A 24,000-nucleotide genomic window follows, 5' to 3' on the forward strand; every position below is an offset into this window, starting at 1 on the left:
CGGCAGCAGCTGCAGCGGCAGGAGCAGCGGCGCCGGCGGCGACGGCGGCAGCAGCAGCAGCGGCAGCAGCAGCAGCGGCAGCAGCGGCAGCAGCAGCGGCAGCGGCGGCAGCGGCGGCGGCGGCAGGAGCAGCAGCGGCAGCAGCGGCGGCGTCAGCAGCAGCAGCAGCGGCGGTGGCGGCAGCAGCAGCAGCAGCAGCAGCAGCAGCAGCAGCGGCGGCAGTAGCAGCAGCAGCAGCGGCAGCAGCAGCAGCAGTAGCGGCAGCGGCAATTGCAGCAGCAGCAGCAACGGCAGCAGCAGCAGTAGCAGCGGCAGTAGCAGCAGCAGCAGCGGCAGCAGCGGCAGCAGCAGGAGCAGCGGCAGCAACGGCAGCGACGCCGGCAGCAGCAGCAGCAGTGGCAGCAGCAGCGGCAGCGGTGGCAGCGGCAGCGGTGGCAGCAGCAGCAGCGTAGACTCTAAGAAAAATCCCGGGGAAAACGGGAGTAACTGCGCCGTTAGTCCTAAAAAGGGCGCTTTCGTCCCTCAAAGGACTAACTGCATGAATGTGCGGGCCGTGTGCAAATTTCGGAGAGTAAGTGTTTAGTCCATGCTCGGAAAGAGAGCAATGGGAGGACGAACGGCAACAGTTATTCCCCAGGCACTTCGCTGTTTTCGTCCGTGTCATGGAGCGATGCGGCGAAAACGGTATTCTCTATAAATCGTGAATGGTTCGATGTTCGTGCATTGTCTATTGAACTACATGCAAAGCAGCACCTTGCCTCTTCGTGAGAAAATTACGTGAAATTTAAAACTGGAATGTGAAGAGGCATGCCCTTCGTGCGCACCCCAGAAGTGAGCGATACACATTAAACGCGCAAGTCACTGATAGACGGCTAGATCTTCTTGGTCTATAGTAGCTAAGTTTCTTCCGTTCCAAGGAGGTTGCGAACTGAAGCGATGTGTAGTTCAAACGGCACGCGCTAAGCGACAGAGAAATTGCTTTTTTCTGTCGTCTTCGGTGCCCCGTTTGAGCTCGCTACACGCATACATGGCGTAGTGCCTCAGTTTAAATCACCCTAAAAATACTCGGGCTGATTTCTCTTCGCAGTCGCTTATGGTTGCAAGTACACTCAACGTTAGACTCTGACTGCATAGCTTGCACAAAATAGTCACTTTGATATTGCCGCACTTGCGTTCCCATGCTTAACCTTGTGGAAATAGCCCGTCTTGCCAAGCAAGCGGCGTGGTGAAAAGATAAAGAAAAAAAAAGCGGCGTGGTGAAGTGGTTAGAGTACCTGAGTTGCGAGCGAGAGATGAGTTCGAATCCTGCTGTGGGGCATGTTTTTTTTCAGCTCATTAATTTTTTTATTAGGGTATAAATGCCTATTTTAATTAATTACACCTTTGCGGAGCATCGGAACGAATTACAGTTACTCCCTTGAGGACCATCGGGCAGGGGCAACTGTTAGTCGCCGAAGGAGTAAGCGCATGGGGAGTAACAGTTCATCCCATGTCAGTTCGTCCCCAAAAGGACTAATGGTTGTGGCAAATCAGCTAGTCCCCAAAAGGACTAACCTCCCTACCCCTTTTAGTCCTTTTTTTCTTAGAGTGTAGCAGCCGCAGCAGCAGCAGAAGCAGCAGCAGCGGCAGCAGAAGCAGCGGAAGCAGCGGCAGTGGCAGTAGCAGCAGCCGCGGCAGCAGCAGCGGCAGCACCGGCAGCAGCAGCGGCAGCGACGGCGGCAGCAGCGGCAGCAACAGCAGCGCCAGATACGGCAGCAGCGGGGGCAGCAGCAGCAGCAGCAGAAGCGGCAGTTGCGGCAGCAGCAGCAGCGGCAGCGGCGGAAGCGGCAGCCGCGGCAGCAGCAGCGGCAGCAGCGGCAGCAGCAGCGGCAACAGTGGCAACGGCAGCGGCAGCAGCAGTGGCAGCAGCAGCGGCAGCAGCGGCAGCAGCAGCAGCGGCAGCAGTGGCAGTGGCAGTGGCAGCAGCAGCAGCGGCAGCAGCAGCGGCAGCGGCGGCAGTAGCAGCAGCATCGGCAGCAGCAGCATCGGCAGCAGCAGCAGCAGCAGCATCGGCAGCGGCGGCGGCAGCAGCAGCAGCAGTGGCGGCAGCAGCAGCAGCATCGGCAGCATCAGTAGCAGCAGCAGCGGCAGCGGCGGCGGCGGCAGTAGCAGCAGCAGCAGCGGCAGCAGCGGTTACAGCAGCGGCAGCAGCGGTTACAGCAGCGGCAGCGTTGGCAGCAGCAGCGTAGCAGCCGCAGCCGCAGCGACAGCAGCAGCAGAAGCAGCAGCAGCGACAGCAGAAGCAGCGGAAGCAGCAGCCGTGGCAGCAGCAGCAGCCGCGGCAGCGGCGGCAGCAGCGGCAGCAGCGGCAGCAGCAGCGGCGGCAGCGGCGGCAGCAGCGGCAGCAGCAGCAGCAGCAGCGGCAGCGACGGCGGCAGCAGCGGCGGCGGCAGCAGCAGCAGCGCCAGATACGGCAGCAGCGGCGCCAGCAGCAGCAGCAGCAGAAGCGGCAGTTGCGGCAGCAGCAGCAGCGGCAGCCGCGGCAGCAGCAGCGGCAGCGGCGGCGGCAGAAGCAGCAGCGGCAGAAGCGGCAGTAGCGGCAAAAGCGGCGGCAGCAGTAGCAGAAACGGCAGCAGCAGCAGCAGGAGCAGTGGCAGCAACGGCAGCGACAGCGGCAGCAGCAGCAGCAGCAGCCGCAGCAGTGGCAGCAGCAGAGGCAGCGGCAGCCGGAGCGCCAGCAGCCACAGCGGCAGTAGCAGCAGCAGCAGCAACGGCAGCAGCAGCAGCAGCGGCAGCAGCAGCAGCAGCGGCAGCAGCAATGGCAGCAGCGACAGCAGCAGCGGCAGCGGCGGCAGCAGCAGCAGCCGCAGCGGCAGCACCAGCAGAAGCAGCAGCAGCGGCGGTGGCGGCAGCAGCAGCAGCAGCGGCAGCAGCAACAGCAGCAGCTGCAGCGGCGGCAGTAGCAGCAGCAGCAGCGGCAGCAGCGGCAGCAGCGGCAGCAGCAGCAGCGGCAGCAGCAGCAGCAGCAGTGGCAGCAGCAGCGGCAGCGGCAGCGCCGGCAGCGGCAGCGGCGGCGGCGGCGGCAGCAGCAGCAGCAGCAGCAGTGGCAGCAGCAGCGGCAGCGGCAGCGGCGGCGGCAGCAGCAGCAGCGGCAGAAGCGGCAGCAGCGGCAAAAGCGGCGGCCGCAGTAGCAGCAGCAGCAACGGCAGCAGCAGCGGCAGCAGTAGCGGCAGCGGCAGCAGCAGGAGCAGCGGCAGCAACGGCAGCGACACCGCCAGCAGCAGCAGCAGTGGCCGCAGCAGAGGCAGCGGCAGCCGCAGCGGCAGCATCAGCAGCGGCAATAGCAGCAGCAGCAACGGCAGCAGCGGCAGCAGCTGCAGCAGCAGCAGCAGCAGCGGCAGCAGCTGCAGCAGCTGCAGCAGCAGCGGCAGCAGCAGCGGCAGCAGCGGTGGAAGCAGCGGCAGCGGCGGCAGCAGCAGCAGCGTAGCAGCCGCAGCCGCAGCAGCAGCAGAAGCAGCAGCAGCGGCAGCAGCGACGGCGGCAGCAGCAGCTGCTGCCAGCAGTAGCAGCAGCAGCAACGGCAGCAGCAGGAGCAGCGGCAGCAACGGCAGCGACAGCGGCAGCAGCAGCAGCAGCGGCAGCAGCAGCCGCAGCAGTGGCAGCAGCAGAGGCAGCGGCAGCCGCAGCGGCAGCAGCAGCAGCGGCAGTAGCAGCAGCAGCAGCAACGGCAGCAGCATCATCGGCAGCAGCAGCAGCAGCACCGGAAACAGCAGCGGCAGCAGCAGCGGCGGCATCGGCAGCAGCGGCAGCAGCAATGGCAGCAGCGGCAGCAGCAGTGGCAGCAGCGGCAGCGGCGGCAGCAACAGCAGCCGAAGCGGCAGCAGCAGCGGCAGCGGCGGAAGCGGCAGCCGCGGCAGCAGCAGCGGCAGCAGCGGCAGCAGCAGCAGCGGCAGCAGCGGCAGCAGCGGCAGCAGCGGCAGCGGCAGCAGCGGCAGCGGCAGCAGCGGCAGCAGCAGCAGCGGCGGCAGCAGCGGCAACAGTGGCAACGGCAGCGGCAGCAGCAGTGGCAGCAGCAGCGGCAGCAGCGGCAGCGGCAGCAGCGGCAGCGGCAGCAGCGGCAGCAGCAGCAGCGGCAGCAGTGGCAGTGGCAGCAGCAGCAGCGGCAGCAGCAGCGGCAGCGGCGGCAGAAGCAGCAGCATCGGCAGCAGCAGCATCGGCAGCAGCAGCCGCAGCAGCATCGGCAGCGGCAGCAGCAGCGGCAGCGGCGGCGGCGTCGGCAGCAGCAGCAGCAGTGGCGGCAGCAGCAGCAGCATCGGCAGCATCAGCAGCAGCAACATCGGCAGCGGCGGCGGCGGCGGCGGCGGCAGCAGCAGCAGCAGCAGCAGTGGCAGGAGCAGCAGCAGCGGCAGCAGCAGCAGCAGCAGCGGCAGCAGCGGTTACAGCAGCGGCAGCGTTGGCAGCGGCAGCGGCGGCAGCAGCAGCAGCGTAGCAGCCGCAGCCGCAGCGGCAGCAGCAGCAGAAGCAGCAGCAGCGACAGCAGAAGCAGCGGAAGCAGCAGCAGTGGCAGCAGCCGCAGCCGCGGCGGCAGCAGCGGCAGCGACGGCGGCAGCAGCGGCAGGGACGGCGGCAGCAGCGGCAGCGGCGGCGGCAGCAGCAGCAGCGCCAGATACGGCAGTAGCGGTGGCAGCAGCAGCAGCAGCAGCAGAAGCAGCAGTTGCGGCAGCAGCAGCAGCGGCAGCAGCGGCAGCGGCAGCGGTGGCAGCGGCAGCAGCAGCGGCAGCAGCAGCAGCAGCAGCGGCAGCAGCAGCGGCAGCAGCAGCAGCGGCAGCAGTGGAAGTGGCACCGGCAGCATCGGCAGCAGCAGCAGGATCGGCAGCGGCAGCAGCAGCGGCAGCAGCAGCAGTGGCAGCAGCAGCAGCAGCAGCGGCAGCAGCAGCAGCAGCGGCAGCGGCAGCGGCGGCGGCAGTAGCGGCAAAAGCGGCGGCAGCAGTAGCAGCAGCAGAAACGGCAGCAGCAGCAGCAGCAGCGGCAGCAGCAGCAGCGGCAGCAGTAGGGGCAGCGGCAGCGGCAGCAGCAGGAGCAGTGGCAGCAACGGCAGCGACAGCGGCAGCAGCAGCAGCAGCGGCAGCAGCAGCCGCAGCAGTGGCAGCAGCAGAGGCAGCGGCAGCCGCAGCGGCAGCAGCCACAGCGGCAGTAGCAGCAGCAGCAGCAACGGCAGCAGCAGCAGCAGCGGCAGCAGCAGCAGCAGCGGCAGCAGCAATGGCAGCAGCGACAGCAGCAGCAGCAGCGGCAGCGGTGGCAGCGGCAGCGGCGGCAGCAGCAGCAGCCGCAGCGGCAGCACCAGCAGAAGCAGCAGCAGCGCCAGCAGAAGCTGCGGAGGCAGCGGCAGCAGCAGCAGCAGCAGCAGCCGCAGCAGCGGCAGCAGCAGCAGCAGCAGCTGCAGCAGCAGCAGCGGCAGCAGCGGCAGCAGCAGCGACGGCCGCAGCAGCAGCAGCGCCAGATGCGGCAGCAGCGGCGGCAGCAGCAGAAGCGGCAGTTGCGGCAGCAGCGACAGCAGCAGCAGCGGCAGCAGCAGCAGCAGTGGCAGCGACAACAGCGGCAGCGGCGGGAGTGGCAGCAGCGGCAGCAGCAACGGCAGCAGCAGCAGCGGCAGCAGCAACAGTAGCAGTAGCAGCGGCAGCAGAAGCTGCGGAGGCAGCGGCAGCGGCAGCAGCAGCAGCAGCAGCCGCAGCAGCGGCAGCAGCAGCAGCAGCTGCAGCAGCAGCAGCGGCAGCAGCGACGGCGGCAGCAGCAGCAGCGCCAGATGCGGCAGCAGCGGCGGCAGCAGCAGCAGCAGAAGCGGCAGTTGCAGCAGCAGCGGCAGCAGCAGCAGCAGTGGCAGCGACAACAGCGGCAGCGGCGGGAGTTGCAGCAGCGGCAGCAGCAGCGGCAGCAGCTGCAGCGGCAGGAGCAGCGGCGCCGGCGGCGACGGCGGCAGCAGCAGCAGCGGCAGCAGCAGCGGCAGCAGCGGCAGCGGCGGCGGCGGCGGCAGCAGCGGCAGCGGCAGCAGCGGCGGCGTCAGCAGCAGCAGCGGCGGTGGCGGCAGCAGCAGCAGCAGCAGCAGCAGCGGCGGCAGTAGAAGCAGCAGCAGCGGCAGCAGCAGCAGCAGTAGCGGCAGCGGCATCGGCAGCAGCAGGAGCAGCGGCAACAACGGAAGCGACACCGGCAGCAGCAGTGGCAGCAGCAGAGGCAGCGGCAGCCGCAGCGGCAGCATCAGCAGCGGCAATTGCAGCAGCAGCAGCAACGGCAGCAGCAGCAGTAGCAGCGGCAGTAGCAGCAGGAGCAGCGGCAGCAGCGGCAGCGGCAGCAGCAGCAGGAGCAGCGGCAGCAACGGCAGCGACACCGGCAGCAGCAGCAGCAGTGGCAGCAGCAGCGGCAGCGGTGGCAGCGGCGGCAGCAGCAGCAGCGTATATCTGCCGCAGCGGCAGCAGCAGCAGAAGCAGCAGCAGCGGCAGCAGCGGTTACAGCAGCGGCAGCGTTGGCAGCGGCAGCGGCGGCAGCAGCAGCAGCGTAACAGCGGCAGCCGCAGCGGCAGCAGCAGCAGAAGCAGCAGCAGCGACAGCAGAAGCAGCGGAAGCAGCAGCAGTGGCAGCAGCAGCAGCCGCAGCCGCGGCGGCAGCAGCCGCAGCCGCGGCGGCAGCAGCGGCAGCAGCGGCAGTAGCGGCAGCAGCGGCAGCAGCAGTAGCAGCGACGGCGGCAGCAGCGGCGGCGGCAGCAGCAGCAGCGCCAGATACGGCCGCAGCGGCGGCAGCAGCAGCAGAAGCGGCAGTTGCGGCAGCAGCAGCAGCGGCAGCCGCGGCAGCAGCAGCGGCAGCAGCGGCAGCGGCAGCAGCGGCAGTGGCAGCAGCGGCAGTGGCAGCAGCGGCAGCGGCGGCAGCGGCAGCAGCAGTGGCAGCAGCAGCAGCAGCGGCAGCAGCGGCAGCGGCAGCAGCAGCAGCAGCAGCGGCAGCAGCAGCAGCGGCAGCAGTGGAAGTGGCAGCGGCAGCATCGGCAGCAGCAGCATCGGCAGCAGCAGCAGCATCGGCAGCATCGGCAGCAGCAGCAGCAGCATCGGCAGCGGCAGCAGCAGCGGCAGCAGCAGCAGTGGCAGCAGCAGCAGCAGCAGCGGCAGCAGCAGCAGCAGCGGCAGCGGCAGCGGCGGCGGCAGCAGCAGCAGCGGCAGAAGCGGCAGTAGCGGCAAAAGCGGCGGCAGCAGTAGCAGCAGCAGAAACGGCAGCAGCAGCAGCAGCAGCGGCAGCAGCAGCAGCAGCAGCAGCGGCAGCAGTAGGGGCAGCGGCAGCGGCAGCAGCAGGAGCAGTGGCAGCAACGGCAGCGACAGCGGCAGCAGCCGCAGCAGTGGCAGCAGCAGAGGCAGCGGCAGCCGCAGCGGCAGCAGCCACAGCGGCAGTAGCAGCAGCAGCAGCAACGGCAGCAGCAGCGGCAGCAGCAGCAGCAGCGGCAGCAGCAATGGCAGCAGCGACAGCAGCAGCAGCAGCGGCAGCGGTGGCAGCGGCGGCAGCAGCAGCAGCCGCAGCGGCAGCACCAGCAGAAGCAGCAGCAGCGCCAGCAGAAGCTGCGGAGGCAGCGGCAGCGGCAGCAGCAGCAGCAGCAGCCGCAGCAGCGGCAGCAGCAGCAGCAGCAGCAGCAGCAGCAGCAGCAGCGGCGGCAGCAGCGGCAGCAGCAGCGACGGCCGCAGCAGCAGCAGCGGCAGCAGCGGCAGCAGCAGCGACGGCCGCAGCAGCAGCAGCGCCAGATGCGGCAGCAGCGGCGGCAGCAGCAGCAGCAGCAGAAGCGGCAGTTGCGGCAGCAGCGACAGCAGCAGCAGCGGCAGCAACAGCAGCAGTGGCAGCGACAACAGCGGCAGCGGCGGGAGTGGCAGCAGCGGCAGCAGCAACGGCAGCAGCTGCAGCGGCAGGAGCAGCGGCGGCGGCGGCGGCGGCAGCAGCAGCAGCAGCGGCAGCAGCGGCGGTGGCGGCAGCGGCAGCAGCGGCGGTGGCGGCAGCAGCAGCAGCAGCGGCAGCAGCAACAGCAGCAGCAGCAGCGGCAGCAGAAGCTGCGGAGGCAGCGGCAGCAGCAGCAGCAGCAGCCGCAGCAGTGGCAGCAGCAGCTGCAGCAGCAGCAGCGGCAGCAGCGACGGCGGCAGCCGCAGCAGCGCCAGATGCGGCAGCAGCGGCGGCAGCAGCAGCAGCAGAAGCGGCAGTTGCAGCAGCAGCGGCAGCAGCAGCAGATGTGGCAGCGACAACAGCGGCAGCGGCGGGAGTTGCAGCAGCGGCAGCAGCAGCGGCAGCAGCTGCAGCGGCAGGAGCAGCGGCGCCGGCGGCGACGGCGGCAGCAGCAGCAGCGGCAGCAGCAGCGGCAGCGGCGGCAGCGGCGGCGGCGGCAGGAGCAGCAGCGGCAGCAGCGGCGGTGGCGGCAGCAGCAGCAGCAGCAGCAGCAGCAGCGGCGGCAGTAGCAGCAGCAGCAGCGGCAGCAGCAGCAGCAGTAGCGGCAGCGGCAATTGCAGCAGCAGCAGCAACGGCAGCAGCAGCAGTAGCAGCGGCAGTAGCAGCAGCAGCAGCGGCAGCAGCGGCAGCAGCGGCAGCAGCGGCTGCAGCGGCAGCGGCAGCAGCAGCAGGAGCAGCGGCAGCAACGGCAGCGACACCGGCAGCAGCAGCAGCAGTGGCAGCAGCAGCGGCAGCGGTGGCAGCGGCAGCGGTGGCAGCAGCAGCAGCGTAGACTCTAAGAAAAATCCCGGGGAAAACGGGAGTAACTGCGCCGTTAGTCCTAAAAAGGGCGCTTTCGTCCCTCAAAGGACTAACTGCATGAATGTGCGGGCCGTGTGCAAATTTCGGAGAGTAAGTGTTTAGTCCATGCTCGGAAAGAGAGCAATGGGAGGACGAACGGCAACAGTTATTCCCCAGGCACTTCGCTGTTTTCGTCCGTGTCATGGAGCGATGCGGCGAAAACGGTATTCTCTATAAATCGTGAATGGTTCGATGTTCATGCATTTTCTATTGAACTACATGCAAAGCAGCACCTTGCCTCTTCGTGAGAAAATTACGTGAAATTTAAAACTGGAATGTGAAGAGGCATGCCCTTCGTGCGCACCCCATAAGTGAGCGATACACATTAAACGCGCAAGTCACTGATAGACGGCTAGATCTTCTTGGTCTATAGTAGCTAAGTTTCTTCCGTTCCAAGGAGGTTGCGAACTGAAGCGATGTGTAGTTCAAACGGCACGCGCTAAGCGACAGAGAAATTGCTTTTTTCTGTCGTCTTCGGTGCCCCGTTTGAGCTCGCTACACGCATACATGGCGTAGTGCCTCAGTTTAAATCACCCTAAAAATACTCGGGCTGATTTCTCTTCGCAGTCGCTTATGGTTGCAAGTACACTCAACGTTAGACTCTGACTGCATAGCTTGCACAAAATAGTCACTTTGATATTGCCGCACTTGCGTTCCCATGCTTAACCTTGTGGAAATAGCCCGTCTTGCCAAGCAAGCGGCGTGGTGAAAAGATAAAGAAAAAAAAAGCGGCGTGGTGAAGTGGTTAGAGTACCTGAGTTGCGAGCGAGAGATGAGTTCGAATCCTGCTGTGGGGCATGTTTTTTTTCAGCTCATTAATTTTTTTATTAGGGTATAAATGCCTATTTTAATTAATTACACCTTTGCGGAGCATCGGAACGAATTACAGTTACTCCCTTGAGGACCATCGGGCAGGGGCAACTGTTAGTCGCCGAAGGAGTAAGCGCATGGGGAGTAACAGTTCATCCCATGTCAGTTCGTCCCCAAAAGGACTAATGGTTGTGGCAAATCAGCTAGTCCCCAAAAGGACTAACCTCCCTACCCCTTTTAGTCCTTTTTTTCTTAGAGTGTAGCAGCCGCAGCAGCAGCAGAAGCAGCAGCAGCGGCAGCAGAAGCAGCGGAAGCAGCGGCAGTGGCAGTAGCAGCAGCCGCGGCAGCAGCAGCGGCAGCACCGGCAGCAGCAGCGGCAGCGACGGCGGCAGCAGCGGCAGCAACAGCAGCGCCAGATACGGCAGCAGCGGGGGCAGCAGCAGCAGCAGCAGAAGCGGCAGTTGCGGCAGCAGCAGCAGCGGCAGCGGCGGAAGCGGCAGCCGCGGCAGCAGCAGCGGCAGCAGCGGCAGCAGCAGCGGCAACAGTGGCAACGGCAGCGGCAGCAGCAGTGGCAGCAGCAGCGGCAGCAGCGGCAGCAGCAGCAGCGGCAGCAGTGGCAGTGGCAGTGGCAGCAGCAGCAGCGGCAGCAGCAGCGGCAGCGGCGGCAGTAGCAGCAGCATCGGCAGCAGCAGCATCGGCAGCAGCAGCAGCAGCAGCATCGGCAGCGGCGGCGGCAGCAGCAGCAGCAGTGGCGGCAGCAGCAGCAGCATCGGCAGCATCAGTAGCAGCAGCAGCGGCAGCGGCGGCGGCGGCAGTAGCAGCAGCAGCAGCGGCAGCAGCGGTTACAGCAGCGGCAGCAGCGGTTACAGCAGCGGCAGCGTTGGCAGCAGCAGCGTAGCAGCCGCAGCCGCAGCGAGAGCAGCAGCAGAAGCAGCAGCAGCGACAGCAGAAGCAGCGGAAGCAGCAGCCGTGGCAGCAGCAGCAGCCGCGGCAGCGGCGGCAGCAGCGGCAGCAGCGGCAGCAGCAGCGGCGGCAGCGGCGGCAGCAGCGGCAGCAGCAGCAGCAGCAGCGGCAGCGACGGCGGCAGCAGCGGCGGCGGCAGCAGCAGCAGCGCCAGATACGGCAGCAGCGGCGCCAGCAGCAGCAGCAGCAGAAGCGGCAGTTGCGGCAGCAGCAGCAGCGGCAGCCGCGGCAGCAGCAGCGGCAGCGGCGGCGGCAGAAGCAGCAGCGGCAGAAGCGGCAGTAGCGGCAAAAGCGGCGGCAGCAGTAGCAGAAACGGCAGCAGCAGCAGCAGGAACAGTGGCAGCAACGGCAGCGACAGCGGCAGCAGCAGCAGCAGCAGCCGCAGCAGTGGCAGCAGCAGAGGCAGCGGCAGCCGGAGCGCCAGCAGCCACAGCGGCAGTAGCAGCAGCAGCAGCAACGGCAGCAGCAGCAGCAGCGGCAGCAGCAGCAGCAGCGGCAGCAGCAGCAGCAGCGGCAGCAGCAATGGCAGCAGCGACAGCAGCAGCGGCAGCGGCGGCAGCAGCAGCAGCCGCAGCGGCAGCACCAGCAGAAGCAGCAGCAGCGGCGGTGGCGGCAGCAGCAGCAGCAGCGGCAGCAGCAACAGCAGCAGCTGCAGCGGCGGCAGTAGCAGCAGCAGCAGCGGCAGCAGCGGCAGCAGCGGCAGCAGCAGCAGCGGCAGCAGCGGCAGCAGCAGCAGCAGCAGCAGCAGCAGCGGCAGCAGCGGCGGCAGCGGCAGCAGCAGGGGCAGTGGCAGCGGCAACGGCAGCAGCGGTGACGGCGGCAGCGGCGGCAGCAGCGGCAGCGGAAGCAGCAGCAGCAGCGGTAGCGGGAGCGGCGGCAGCGGCAGCAGCAGCAGCAGCTGCAGCAGCGGCAGCAGCGGAAGCAGCGGCTGCAGGGGAAGCAGCGGCGGCAGCAGCATCGGCAGCAGCAGCAGCAGCAGGAGCAGCAGCATCGGCAGCGGCAGCAGCAGCGGCAGCGGAGGCGGCGGCAGCAGCAGCAGCAGTGGCAGCAGCAGCGGCAGCGGCGGCGGCAGCAGCAGCAGCGGCAGAAGCGGCAGCAGCAGCGGCAGCAGCAGCGGCAGCTGTAGCGTCAGAAGTAGCGGCAGCGGCAACGGCAGCAGCAGCGGCAGCAGCAGCCGCAGCAGTGGCAGCAGCAGAGGCAGCGGCAGCCGCAGCGGCAGCAGCAGCAGCCGCAGTAGCAGCAGCAGCGGCAGCAGCAGCGGAGGCAGCGGAAGCAGCCGCAGCGGCAGCAGCAGCGGCAGCAGCGGAAGCAGCCGCAGCAGCGGCCGCAGCAGCAGCAGCAGCAGCGGCAGCAGCAGCAGCAGCAGCAGAAGCGGCAGTAGCGGCAGCAGCAGCAGCAGTGGCAGCGACAACAGCGGCAGCGGCGGGAGCGGCAGCAGCGGCAGCGGCAGGAGCAGCGGCGGCGGCGGCAGCAGCAGTGGCAGCAGCGGCAGCAAGGGCGGCGTCATCCGCAGCAGCGGCAGCAGCGGTGGCGTCAGAAGCAGCCGCGGCGGCGACGGCAGCAGCAGCAGCAGCGGCAGCAGTGGCTGCGCCAGCAACAGCGGCAGCAGCGGCAGCAGCAGCGGCAGTAGCAGCGGCAGCAGCAGTGGCAGCAACGGCAGCGACAGCAGCAGCAGCGGCAGCAGCTGCCGCAGCAGTGGCAGCAGCAGAGGGAGCGGCAGCCGCAGCGGCAGCAGCCACAGCGGCAGTAGCAGCAGCAGCAGCAGCGGCAGCAGCAGCAGCTGCGGCAGCAGCAATGGCAGCAGCGACAGCAGCAGCAGCGGCAGCGGCGGCAGCAACAGCAGCCGCAGCGGCAGCACCAGCAGAAGCAGCAGCAGCGCCAGCAGAAGCTGAGGAGGCAGCGGCAGCGGCACCAGCAGCAGCCGCAGCAGCGGCAGCAGCAGCAGCAGCAGCTGCAGCAGCAGCAGCGGCAGCAGCGGCAGCAGCAGCGACGGCCGCAGCAGCAGCAGCGCCAGATGCGGCAGCAGCGGCGGCAGCAGCAGCAGCAGCAGAAGCGGCAGTTGCGGCAGCAGCGACAGCAGCAGCAGCGGCAGCAGCAGCAGCAGTGGCAGCGACAACAGCGGCAGCGGCGGGAGTGGCAGCAGCGGCAGCAGCAATGGCAGCAGCTGCAGCGGCAGGAGCAGCGGCGGCGGCGGCGGCGGCGGCGGCGGCAGCAGCAGCAGCAGCGGCACAGCAGCGGCGGTGGCGGCAGCAGCAGCAGCGGCGGTGGCGGCAGCAGCAGCAGCAGCGGCAGCAGCAACAGCAGCAGCAGCAGCGGCCGCAGAAGCTGCGGAGGCAGCGGCAGCGGCAGCAGCAGCAGCGCCAGCAGCGACGGCGGCAGCAGCAGCAGCGCCAGATGCGGCAGCAGCGGCGGCGGCAGCAGCAGCAGCAGCAGAAGCGGCAGTTGCAGCAGCAGCGGCAGCAGCAGCAGATGTGGCAGCGACAACAGCGGCAGCGGCGGGAGTTGCAGCAGCGGCAGCAGCAGCGGCAGCAGCTGCAGCGGCAGGAGCAGCGGCGCCGGCGGCGACGGCGGCAGCAGCAGCAGCGGCAGCAGCAGCAGCGGCAGCAGCAGCAGCAGTAGCGGCAGCGGTATCGGCAGCAGCAGCAGCAGTGGCAGCAGCAGAGGCAGCCGCAGCGGCAGCATCAGCAGCGGCAATTGCAGCAGCAGCAGCAACGGCAGCAGCAGCAGTAGCAGCGGCAGTAGCAGCAACAGCAGCGGCAGCAGCGGCAGCGGCAGCAGCAGCAGGAGCAGCGGCAGCAACGGCAGCGACACCGGCAGCAGCAGCAGCAGTGGCAGCAGCAGCGGCAGCGGTGGCAGCGGCGGCAGCAGCAGCAGCGTACACTCAAAACGGGAGTAACTGCGCCGTTAGTCATAAAAAGGGCGCTTTCGTCCCTCAAAGGACTAACTGCATGAATGTGCGGGCCGTGTGCAAATTTCGGAGAGTAAGTGTTTAGTCCATGCTCGGAAAGAGAGCAATGGGAGGACGAACGGCAACAGTTATTCCCCAGGCACTTCGCTGTTTTCGTCCGTGTCATGGAGCGATGCGGCGAAAACGGTATTCTCTATAAATCGTGAATGGTTCGATGTTCGTGCATTGTCTATTGAACTACATGCAAAGCAGCACCTTGCCTCTTCGTGAGAAAATTACGTGAAATTTAAAACTGGAATGTGAAGAGGCATGCCCTTCGTGCGCACCCCAGAAGTGAGCGATACACATTAAACGCGCAAGTCACTGATAGACGGCTAGATCTTCTTGGTCTATAGTAGCTAAGTTTCTTCCGTTCCAAGGAGGTTGCGAACTGAAGCGATGCGTAGTTCAAACGGCACGCGCTAAGCGACAGAGAAATTGCTTTTTTCTGTCGTCTTCGGTGCCCCGTTTGAGCTCGCTACACGCATACATGGCGTAGTGCCTCAGTTTAAATCACCCTAAAAATACTCGGGCTGATTTCTCTTCGCAGTCGCTTATGGTTGCAAGTACACTCAACGTTAGACTCTGACTGCATAGCTTGCACAAAATAGTCACTTTGATATTGCCGCACTTGCGTTCCCATGCTTAACCTTGTGGAAATAGCCCGTCTTGCCAAGCAAGCGGCGTGGTGAAAAGATAAAGAAAAAAAAAGCAGCGTGGTGAAGTGGTTAGAGTACCTGAGTTGCGAGCAAGAGGACGTGAGTTCGAATCCTGCTGTGAGGCATGTTTTTTTTTTCAGCTCATAAATTTTTTTATTAGGGTATAAATGCCTATTTTAATTAATTACACCTTTGCGGAGCATCGGAACGAATTACAGTTACTCCCTTGAGGACCATCGGGCAGGGGCAACTGTTAGTCGCCGAAGGAGTAAGCGCATGGGGAGTAACAGTTCATCCCATGTCAGTTCGTCCCCAAAAGGACTAATGGTTGTGGCAAATCAGTTAGTCCCCAAAAGGACTAACCTCCCTACCCCTTTTAGTCCTTTTTTTCTTAGAGTGTAGCAGCCGCTGCGGCAGCAGCAGCGGCAGCGGCGGCAGCAGCAGCAGCATCGGCAGCATCAGTAGCAGCAGCATCGGCAGCGGCAGCGGCGGCGGCGGGGGCAGTAGCAGCAGCAGCAGCGTTACAGCAGCGGCAGCAGCAGCAGCGGCAGCAGCGGTTACAGCAGCGGCAGCGTTGGCAGCAGCAGCGTAGCAGCCGCAGCAGCAGCAGAAGCAGCAGCAGCGACAGCAGAAGCAGCGGAAGCAGCAGCCGTGGCAGCAGCAGCAGCCGCAGCCGCGGCGGCAGCAGCAGCAGCAGCAGCGGCAGCGGCGGCAGCAGCGGCAGCAGCAGCAGCAGCGGCGGCAGCGACGGCGGCAGCAGCGGCGGCGGCAGCAGCAGTAGCGCCAGATACGGCAGCAGCGGCGGCAGCAGCAGCAGCAGCAGCAGAAGCGGCAGTTGCGGCAAAAGCAGCAGCGGCAGCCGCGGCAGCAGCAGCGGCAGCGGCAGCGGCGGCGGCAGCAGCAGCAGCGGCAGAAGCGGCAGTAGCGGCAAAAGCGGCGGCAGCAGTAGCAGCAGCAGAAACGGCAGCAGCAGCAGCAGCAGCGGCAGCAGCAGCAGCGGCAGCAGCTGCGGCAGCGGCAGCAGCAGGAGCAGTGGCAGCAACGGCAGCGACAGCGGCAGCAGCAGCAGCAGCAGCCGCAGCAGTGGCAGCAGCAGAGGCAGCGGCAGCCGCAGCGCCAGCAGCCACAGCGGCAGTAGCAGCAGCAGCAGCAACGGCAGCAGCAGCAGCAGCAGCGGCAGCAGCAGCAGCAGCGGCAGCAGCAATGGCAGCAGCGACAGCAGCAGCAGCAGCGGCAGCGGCGGCAGCAGCAGCAGCCGCAGCGGCAGCACCAGCAGAAGCAGCAGCAGCGGAGGCAGCGGCAGCAGCAGCAGCAGCCGCAGCAGCGGCAGCAGCAGCAGCAGTAGCTGCAGCAGCAGCAGCGGCAGCAGCAGCGACGGCCGCAGCAGCAGCAGCGCCAGATGCGGCAGCAGCGGCGGCAGCAGCAGCAGCAGCAGAAGCGGAAGTTGCGGCAGCAGCGACAGCAGCAGCAACGGCAGCAGCTGCAGCGGCAGGAGCAGCGGCGGCGGCGGCGGCTGCAGCGGCAGGAGCAGCGGAGGCGGCGGCGGCTGCAGCGGCAGGAGCAGCGGCGGCGGCGGCGGCAGCAGCAGCAGCGGCAGCAGCGGCGGTGGCGGCAGCAGCAGCAGCGGCGGTGGCGGCAGCAGCAGCAGCAGCGGCAGCAGCAACAGCAGCAGCTGCAGCGGCGGCAGTAGCAGCAGCAGCAGCGGCAGCAGCGGCAGCGGCAGCGGCAGCAGCAGCGGCAGTGGCAGCGGCAACGGCAGCAGCGGCGGCAGCGGCGGCAGCAGCGGCAGCGGAAGCAGCAGCAGCAGCGGTAGCGGGAGCGGCGGCAGCGGCAGCAGCAGCAGCAGCTGCAGCAGCGGCAGCAGCGGAAGCAGCGGCTGCAGGGGAAGCAGCGGCGGCAGCAGCATCGGCAGCAGCAGCAGCAGCGGCAGCAGGAGCAGCAGCATCGCCAGCGGCAGCAGCAGCGGCAGCGGAGGCGGCGGCAGCAGCAGCAGCAGTGGCAGCAGCAGCGGCAGCGGCAGCGGCGGCGGCAGCGGCAGCAGCGGCAGAAGCGGCAGCAGCAGCGGCAGCAGCAGCGGCAGCAGCAGCGGCAGCTGTAGCGGCAGAAGTAGCGGCAGCGGCAACGGCAGCGACAGCGGCAGCAGCAGCGGCAGCAGCAGCCGCAGCAGTGGCAGCAGCAGAGGCAGCGGCAGCCGCAGCGGCAGCAGCAGCAGCCGCAGTAGCAGCAGCAGCGGCAGCAGCAGCGGAAGCAGCGGAAGCAGCCGCAGCGGCAGCAGCAGCAGCAGGGGCAGCAGCGGAAGCAGCCGCAGCAGCGGCAGCAGCAGCAGCAGCAGCAGAAGCGGCAGTAGCGGCAGCAGCAGCAGCAGTGGCAGCGACAAAAGCGGCAGCGGCGGCAGCAGCAGCGGCAGCAGCGGCAGCAGGGGCGGCGTCATCCGCAGCAGCGGCAGCAGCGGCGGCGTCAGAAGCAGCAGCGGCGGCGGCGGCAGCCGCAGCAGCAGGGGCGGCGACGGCAGCAGCAGCAGCAGCGGCAGCAGTGGCTGCGCCAGCAACAGCGGCAGCGGCAGTAGCAGCGGCAGCAGCAGTGGCAGCAACGGCAGCGACAGCAGCAGGAGCGGCAGCAGCAGCCGCAGCAGTGGCAGCAGCAGAGGCAGCGGCAGCCGCAGCGGCAGCAGCCACAGCGGCAGTAGCAGCAGCAGCAGCAGCGGCAGCAGCAGCAGCAGCGGCAGCAGCAATGGCAGCAGCGACAGCAGCAGCAGCAGCGGCAGCGGCGGCAGCAGCAGCAGCCGCAGCGGCAGCACCAGCAGAAGCAGCAGCAGCGCCAGCAGAAGCTGCGGAGGCAGCGGCAGCGGCACCAGCAGCAGCGGCAGCAGCGGCAGCAGCAGCGACGGCCGCAGCAGCAGCAGCGCCAGATGCGGCAGCAGCGGCGGCAGCAGAAGCGGCAGTTGCGGCAGCAGCAGCGGCAGCAGCAGCAGCAGTGGCGGGAGTGGCAGCAGCGGCAGCAGCAACGGCAGCAGCTGCAGCGGCAGGAGCAGCGGCGGCGGCGGCGGCGGCGGCGGCGGCAGCAGCAGCGGCGGTGGCGGCAGCAGCAGCAGCGGCGGTGGCGGCAGCAGCAGCAGCAGCGGCAGCAGCGACAGCAGCAGCAGCTGCAGCGGCGGCAGTAGCAGCAGCAGCAGCGGCAGCAGCAGCGGCAGCAGCAGCAGCAGCGGCGGCAGCGGCAGCAGCAGCGGCAGTTGCAGCGGCGACGGCGGCAGCGGCGGCAGCAGCGACAGCGGAAGCAGCAGCAGCAGCGGTAGCGGGAGCGGCGGCAGCGGCAGCAGCAGCTGCAGCAGCGGCAGCAGCGGAAGCAGCGGCTGCAGGGGAAGCAGCGGCGGCAGCAGCAGCAGCATTGGCGGCAGCAGCAGCAGCATCGGCAGCAGCAGCAGCGGCAGCAGGAGCAGCAGCATCAGCAGCGGCAGCAGCAGCGGCAGCGGAAGCGGCGGCAGCAGCAGCAGCAGTGGCAGCAGCAGCAGCAGCGGCAGCGGCAGCGGCGGCGGCAGCAGCAGCAGCGGCAGAAGCGGCAGCAGCAGCGGCAGCAGCAGCGGCAGCAGCAGCGGCAGCTGTAGCGGCAGAAGTAGCGGCAGCGGCAACGGCAGCGGCAACGGCAGCGGCAACGGCAGCGGCAACGGCAGCAGCAGTGGCAGCAGCGGCGGCGGCATCGGCAGCAGCAGTGGCAGCAGCAGCAGCAGCGGCAGCAGCGGCAGCGGCAGCAGCAGCAACAGCGGCAGCAGCAGCAGGGGCAAAAGCGGAAATGGCCGCGGCAGCAGCGGCAGCAGCAGAGGCAGCAGCAGCGGCAGCGGCGGTAGCAGCAGCAGCATCGGCAGCAGCAGCATCGGCAGCGGCAGCAGACGCGGCAGCGGCAGCGGCAGCAGCAGCAGCAGCGTCGGCGGCAGCGGCAGCAGCGGCAAAAGCGGCGGCAGAAGTAGCAGCAGCAGAAACGGCAGCAGCAGGAGCAGTGGCACCTACGGCAGCGACAGCGGCAGCAGCAGCAGCAGCGGCAGCAGCAGCCACAGCAGTGGCAGCAGCAGAGGCAGCGGCAGCCGCAGCGGCAGCAGCAACAGCGGCTGTAGCAGCAGCAGCAGCGGCAGCAGCAGCAGCAGCAGCGGCAGCAGCAATGGCAGCAGCGACAGTAGCAGCGGCAGAAGCAGCGGCAGCGGTGGCAGCGGCGGCAGCAGCAGCAGCCGCAGCGGCAGCACCAGCAGAAGCAGCAGCAGCGGCAGCAGAAGCTGCGGAGGCAGCGGCAGCAGCAGCAGCAGCAGCCGCAGCAGCGGCAGCAGCAGCAGCAGCAGCGGCAGCTGCGACGGCGGCAGCAGCAGCAGCGCCAGATGCGGCAGCAGCGGCGGCGGCAGCAGAAGCGGCAGTTGCGGCAGCAGCGACAGCAGCAGCAGCAGCGGCAGCAGCAGCAGCAGTGGCAGCGACAACAGCGGCAGCGGCGGGAGAGGCAGCAGGCCGCGGCGCCGGCGGCAGCAGCAGCAGCGGCAGCAGCGGCGGCCTCAGCAGCAGAAGCGGCGGTGGCGGCAGCAGCAGCAGCAGCAGCAGCGGCGGCACTAGCAGCAGCAGCAGCGGCAGCAGCAGCAGCAGTAGCGGCAGCGGCAGCAACGGCAGCGACACCGGCAGCAGCAGCAGCTGTGGCAGCAGCAGAGGCAGCGGCAGCCGCAGCGGCAGCATCAGCAGCGGCAATAGCAGCAGCAGCAGCAACGGCAGCAGAAGCAGTAGCAGCGGCAGCGGCAGCAGCAGTAGCGGCAGCGGCATTGGCAGCAGCAGGAGCAGCGGCAGCAACGGCAGCGACAGCGGCAGCAGCAGCAGCAGTGGCAGCAGCAGCGGCAGCGGCGGCAGCAGCAGCAGCGTAGCAGCCGCAGCGGCAGCAGCAGCAGCAGCAGCAGAAACGGCAGTTGCGGCAGCAGCAGCAGCGGCAGCGGCGGAAGCGGCAGCGTCAGCAGCGGCAGCAGCAGCGGCAGCAGCAGCGGCGGCGGCAGCAGCAGCAGCATCGGCAGCAGCAGCATCGGCAGCGGCAGCAGCAGCGGCAGCGGCAGCAGCAGTGGCAGCAGCAGCAGCGCCGGCAGCAGCGGCAGCAGTAGCGGCAGCAGTGGAAGTGGCAGCGGCAGCAGCAGCAGCGGCAGCAGCGGCGGCGTCAGCAGCAGCAGCCGCGGTGGCAGCAGCAGCAGCGGGATCAGCGGCCACTGCGGCGGCAGCAGCGGCAGCGGAAGCTGCAGCAGCAGCGGTAGCGGGAGCAGCGGCAGCGGCAGCAGCAGCAGCAGCGGAAGCAGCGGCTGCAGGGGAAGCAGCGGCGGCAGCGGCAGCGGCTGCAGGGGAAGCAGCAGCGGCAGCTGCAGCAGCGGCAGCAGCAGCAGCGGCAGCAGTGGCAGTGGCAGCGGCAGCAGCAGCGGCAGCGGCGGCAGCAGCAGCAGCATCGGCAGCGGCAGCAGCAGCGGCAGCGGAGGCGGCGGCAGCAGCAGCAGCAGTGGCAGCAGCAGCGGCAGCGGCAGCGGCGGGTTCGGCAGCAGCGGCAGCGGCAGGAGCAGCGACGGCAGCAGCAGCGGCGGCAGCAGCAGCGGCAGCAGCGGCAGTAGCAGCGGCAGCGGCGGCAGCAGGGGCGGCGTCATCCGCAGCAGCGGCAGCAGCGGCGGCGTCAGAAGCAGCTGCGGCGGCGGCGGCAGCAGCAGCAGCGGCGGTAGTAGCAGCAGCAGCGGCAGCAGTGGCTCTGCCAGCAACAGCGGCAGCAGAGGCAGCGGCAGCAGCGGCAGCAGCAGAAGCAGCAGCGGCAGCGGCGGCAGCAGCAGCAGCACCGGCAGCAGCGGCAGTAGCAGCGGCAGCAGCAGTGGCAGCGGCAGCAGCAGCGGCAGCGGCACTGGCAGCAGCAGGATGAACGGCGACGGCGGCAGCGGCGGCAGCTGCGGCAGCAGTGGCGGCAGCAGCAGTAGCAGCAGCAACGGCAGCAGCAGCGGCAGCAGCAGCGGCATCGGCAGCAGCAGGAGCAGCGGCAGCTACGGCAGCGACAGTGGCAGCAGCAGCAGCAGCGGCAGCCGCAGCGGCAGCATCAGCAGCGGCAATAGCAGCAGCAGCAGCAACGGCAGCAGCAGCAGCAGCAGTGGCAGCAGCAACAGCGGCAGCAGCAGCAGCAGCACCATCAGCGGCAGCAGCAGCGGCAGCAGCGGTTACAGCAGCGGCAGCGGTGGCAGCGGCAGCGGCGGCAGCAGCAGCAGCGTAGCAGCCGCAGCCGCAGCGGCAGCAGCAGCACAAGCAGCAGCAGCGGCAGCAGAAGCAGCGCAAGCAGCAGCAGTGGCAGCAGCAGCAGCCGCAGCCGCGGCGGCAGCAGCAGCGGCAGCGGCGGCGGCAGCAGCAGCAGCGCCAGATACGGCAGCAGCGGTGGCAGCAGCAGCAGAAGCGGCAGTTGCGGCAGCAGCGGCAGCAGCAGCAGCGGCAGCGACAACAGCGGCAGCGGCGGAAGCGGCAGCCGCGGCAGCAGCAGCGGCAGCGGCAGCCGCGGCAGCAGCAGCGGCAGCGGCTGCAGCGGCAGCGGCGGCAGCAGCGGCGGCAGCAGCAGCACCGGCAGCAGCGGCAGTAGCAGCGGCAGCAGCAGCAGCGGCGGCGGCAGTGGCAGCGGCAGCCGCAGCGGCAGTGGCAGCGGCAACGGCAGCAGCAGGATGAACGGCGACGGCGGCAGCGGCGGCAGCTGCGGCAGCAGTGGCGGCAGCAGCAGTAGCAGCAGCAACGGCGGCGGCGGCAGCAGCAGCGGCAGCGGAAGCAGCAACAGCAGCAGTAGCGGGAGCGGCAAAAGCGGCGGCAGTAGTAGCAGCAGCAGCGGCAGCAGCAGCGGCAGCAGCAGCGGCAGCAGTGGAAGTGGCAGCGGCAGCAGCAGCAGCGGCAGCAGCGGCGGCGTCAGCAGCAGCAGCGGCGGTGGCAGCAGCAGCAGCGGGATCAGCGGCCACTGCGGCTGCGGCGGCAGCAGCGGCAGCGGAAGCAGCAGCAGCAGCGGTAGCGGGAGCGGCGGCAGCGGCAGCAGCAGCAGCAGCGGCAGCAGCGGAAGCAGCGGCTGCAGAGGAAGCAGCGGCGGCAGCGGCTGCAGGGGAAGCAGCAGCGGCAGCTGCAGCAGCGGCAGCAGCAGCAGCGGCAGCAGTGGCAGCGGCAGCAGCAGCGGCAGCGGCGGCAGCGGCGGCAGCAGCAGCAGCATCGGCGGCAGCAGCAGCAGCAGCATCGTAGGCAGCAGCAGCAGCATCGGCAGCAGCAGCAGCAGCAGTGGCGGCAGGAGCAGCAGCATCGGCAGCGTCAGCAGCAGCGGCAGCGGAGGCGGCGGCAGCAGCAGCAGCAGTGGCAGCAGCAGCGGCAGCGGCGGCGGCAGCAGCAGCAGCGGCAGAAGCGGCAGCAGCAGCGGCAGCTGTAGCGGCAGAAGTAGCGGCAGCGACAGCGGCAGCAGCAGCGGCAGCAGCAGCCGCAGCAGTGGCAGCAGCAGAGGCAGCGGCAGCCGCAGCGGCAGCAGCCGCAGTAGCAGCAGCAGCAACGGCAGCAGCAGCAGCAGCGGCAGCAGCAGCGGCAGCAGCAGCGGCAGCAGCGGAAGCAGCCGCAGCAGCGGCAGCAGCAGCAGCGGCAGCAGCAGCGGCAGCAGCAGCGGCAGCAGCAGCGGCAGCAGCGGAAGCAGCCGCAGCAGCGGCAGCAGCAGCAGCAGAAGCGGCAGTTGCGGCAGCAGCGACAGCAGCAGCAGCAGCAGCAGCAGTGGCAGCGACAACAGCGGCAGCGGCGGGTTCGGCAGCAGCGGCAGCGGCAGGAGCAGCGACGGCAGCAGCAGCGGCGGCAGCAGCAGCGGCGGCAGCAGCAGCGGCAGCAGCGGCAGTAGCAGCGGCAGCGGCGGCAGCAGGGGCGGCGTCATCCACAGCAGCGGCAGCAGCGGCGGCGTCATAAGCAGCAGCGGCGGCGGCGGCAGCAGCAGCAGCAGCGGCAGCAGCAGCAGCAGCAGCAGCGGCGGTAGTAGCAGCAGCAGCAGCAGCGGCAGCAGTGGCTGCGCCAGCAACAGCGGCAGCAGCGGCAGCAGCGGCAGCGGCAGCAGCAGAAGCAGCAGCGGCAGCGGCGGCAGCAGCAGCAGCACCGGCAGCAGCGGCAGTAGCAGCGGCAGCAGCAGTGGCAGCGGCAGCAGCAGCGGCAGTGGCAGTGGCAGCGGCAATGGCAGCAGCAGGATGAACGGCGACGGCGGCAGCGGCGGCAGCTGCGGCAGCAGTGGCGGTAGCAGCAGTAGCAGCAGCAACGGCAGCAGCAGCAGCAGCGGCTGCAGCAGCGGCATCGGCAGCAGCAGGAGCAGCGGCAGCTACGGCAGCGACAGCGGCAGCAGCAGCAGCAGCGGCAGCCGCAGCGGCAGCATCAGCAGCGGCAATAGCAGCAGCAGCAGGAACGGCAGCAGCAGCAGCAGCAGCGGCAGCAGCAACAGCAGCAGCAGCAGCAACGGCAGCAGCGGCAGCAGCAACAGCGGCAGCAGCAGCAGCAGCAGCGGCAGCAGCAGTTACAGCAGCGGCAGCGGTGGCAGCGGCAGCGGCGGCAGCAGCAGCGTAGCAGCCGCAGCCGCAGCGGCAGCAGCAGCAGCAGCAGCAGCGGCAGCAGAAGCAGCGCAAGCAGCAGCAGCCGCAGCCGCGGCGGCAGTAGCAGCAGCAGCGGCAGCAGCGGCAGGAGCAGCGGCAGCGACGGCGGCAGCAGCGGCAGCGGCGGCAGCAGCAGCAGCAGCGCCAGATACGGCAGCAGCGGTGGCAGCAGCAGCAGCAGAAGCGGCAGTTGCGGCAGCAGCAGCAGCGGCAGCGACAACAGCGGCAGCGGCGGAAGCGGCAGCCGCGGCAGCAGCAGCCGGAGCGGCGGCAGGAGCAGCGGCAAAAGCGGCATCAGCGGCAAAAGCGGCGGCAGCAGTAGCACCAGCAGCAACGGCAGCAGCAGCGGCAGCAGTAGCGGCAGCAGCTGTGGCAGCAGCGGCAGTGGTGGCAGCGGCGGCAGCAGCAGCAGCGTAGCAGCAGCAGCACCGGCAGCAGCGGCAGCGGCAGTAGCAGCAGCAGCAGCGGCAGCGGCAGCGGCAGCAGCAGCGGCAGTGGCAGCGGCAACGGCAGGAGCAGGATGAACGGCGACGGCAGCAGCGGCGGCAGCTGCGGCAGCAGTGGGGGCAGCAGCAGTAGCAGCAGCAACGGCGGCGGCGGCAGCAGCAGCAGCAGCGGGAGCCGCAACGGCAGCATCAGCAGCGGCAATAGCAGCAACGGCAGCAACGGCAGCAGCAGCAGCAGCAGCAGCGGCAGCAGCAGCAGCAGCAGCGGCAGCAGCGGCAGCAGCAGCGGCAGCAGCGGTTACAGCAGCGGCAGTGGTGGCAGCGGCAGCGGCGGCAGCAGCAGCAGCGTAGCAGCCGCAGCCACAGCGGCAGCAGCAGCAGAAGCAGCGGCAGCAGAAGCAGCGCAAGCAGAAGCAGTGGCAGCAGCAGCAGCCGCAGCCGCGGCGACAGCAGCGGCAGCAGCAGCGGCAGCGACGGCGGAAGCAGCGGCAGCGGCGGCGACAGCAGCAGCAGCGCCAGATACGGCAGCAGCGGCGGCAGCAGCAGCAGCAGCAGAAGCGGCAGTTGCGGCAGCAGCAGCAGCGGCAGCGACAACAGCGGCAGCGGCGGAAGCGGCAGCCGCGGCAGCAGCAGCGGCAGCAGCGGCAGCGACAGCGGCGGCAGCAGCAGTGGCAGCAGCAGCAGCAGCACCGGCAGTAGCGGCAGCAGTGGCGGCGACAACAGCGGCAGCGGCGGGAGCAGCAGCGGCAGCAGCAGCGGCAGCAGCGGCAGCGGCAGGAGCAGCGGCGGCGGCAGC

At 68.9% G+C, this 24,000-nt stretch overlaps 1 pseudogene; it reads left to right on the top strand.

The window, feature by feature from the left end:
• LOC142566794 (uncharacterized) overlaps window positions 1-24,000 on the top strand; it is a 127,909-nt pseudogene that overhangs the window by 43,154 nt on the left and 60,755 nt on the right.

Source organism: Dermacentor variabilis, unplaced genomic scaffold, assembly GCF_050947875.1.
Source record: "Dermacentor variabilis isolate Ectoservices unplaced genomic scaffold, ASM5094787v1 scaffold_13, whole genome shotgun sequence".
Lineage (NCBI taxonomy): Eukaryota > Metazoa > Arthropoda > Arachnida > Ixodida > Ixodidae > Dermacentor > Dermacentor variabilis.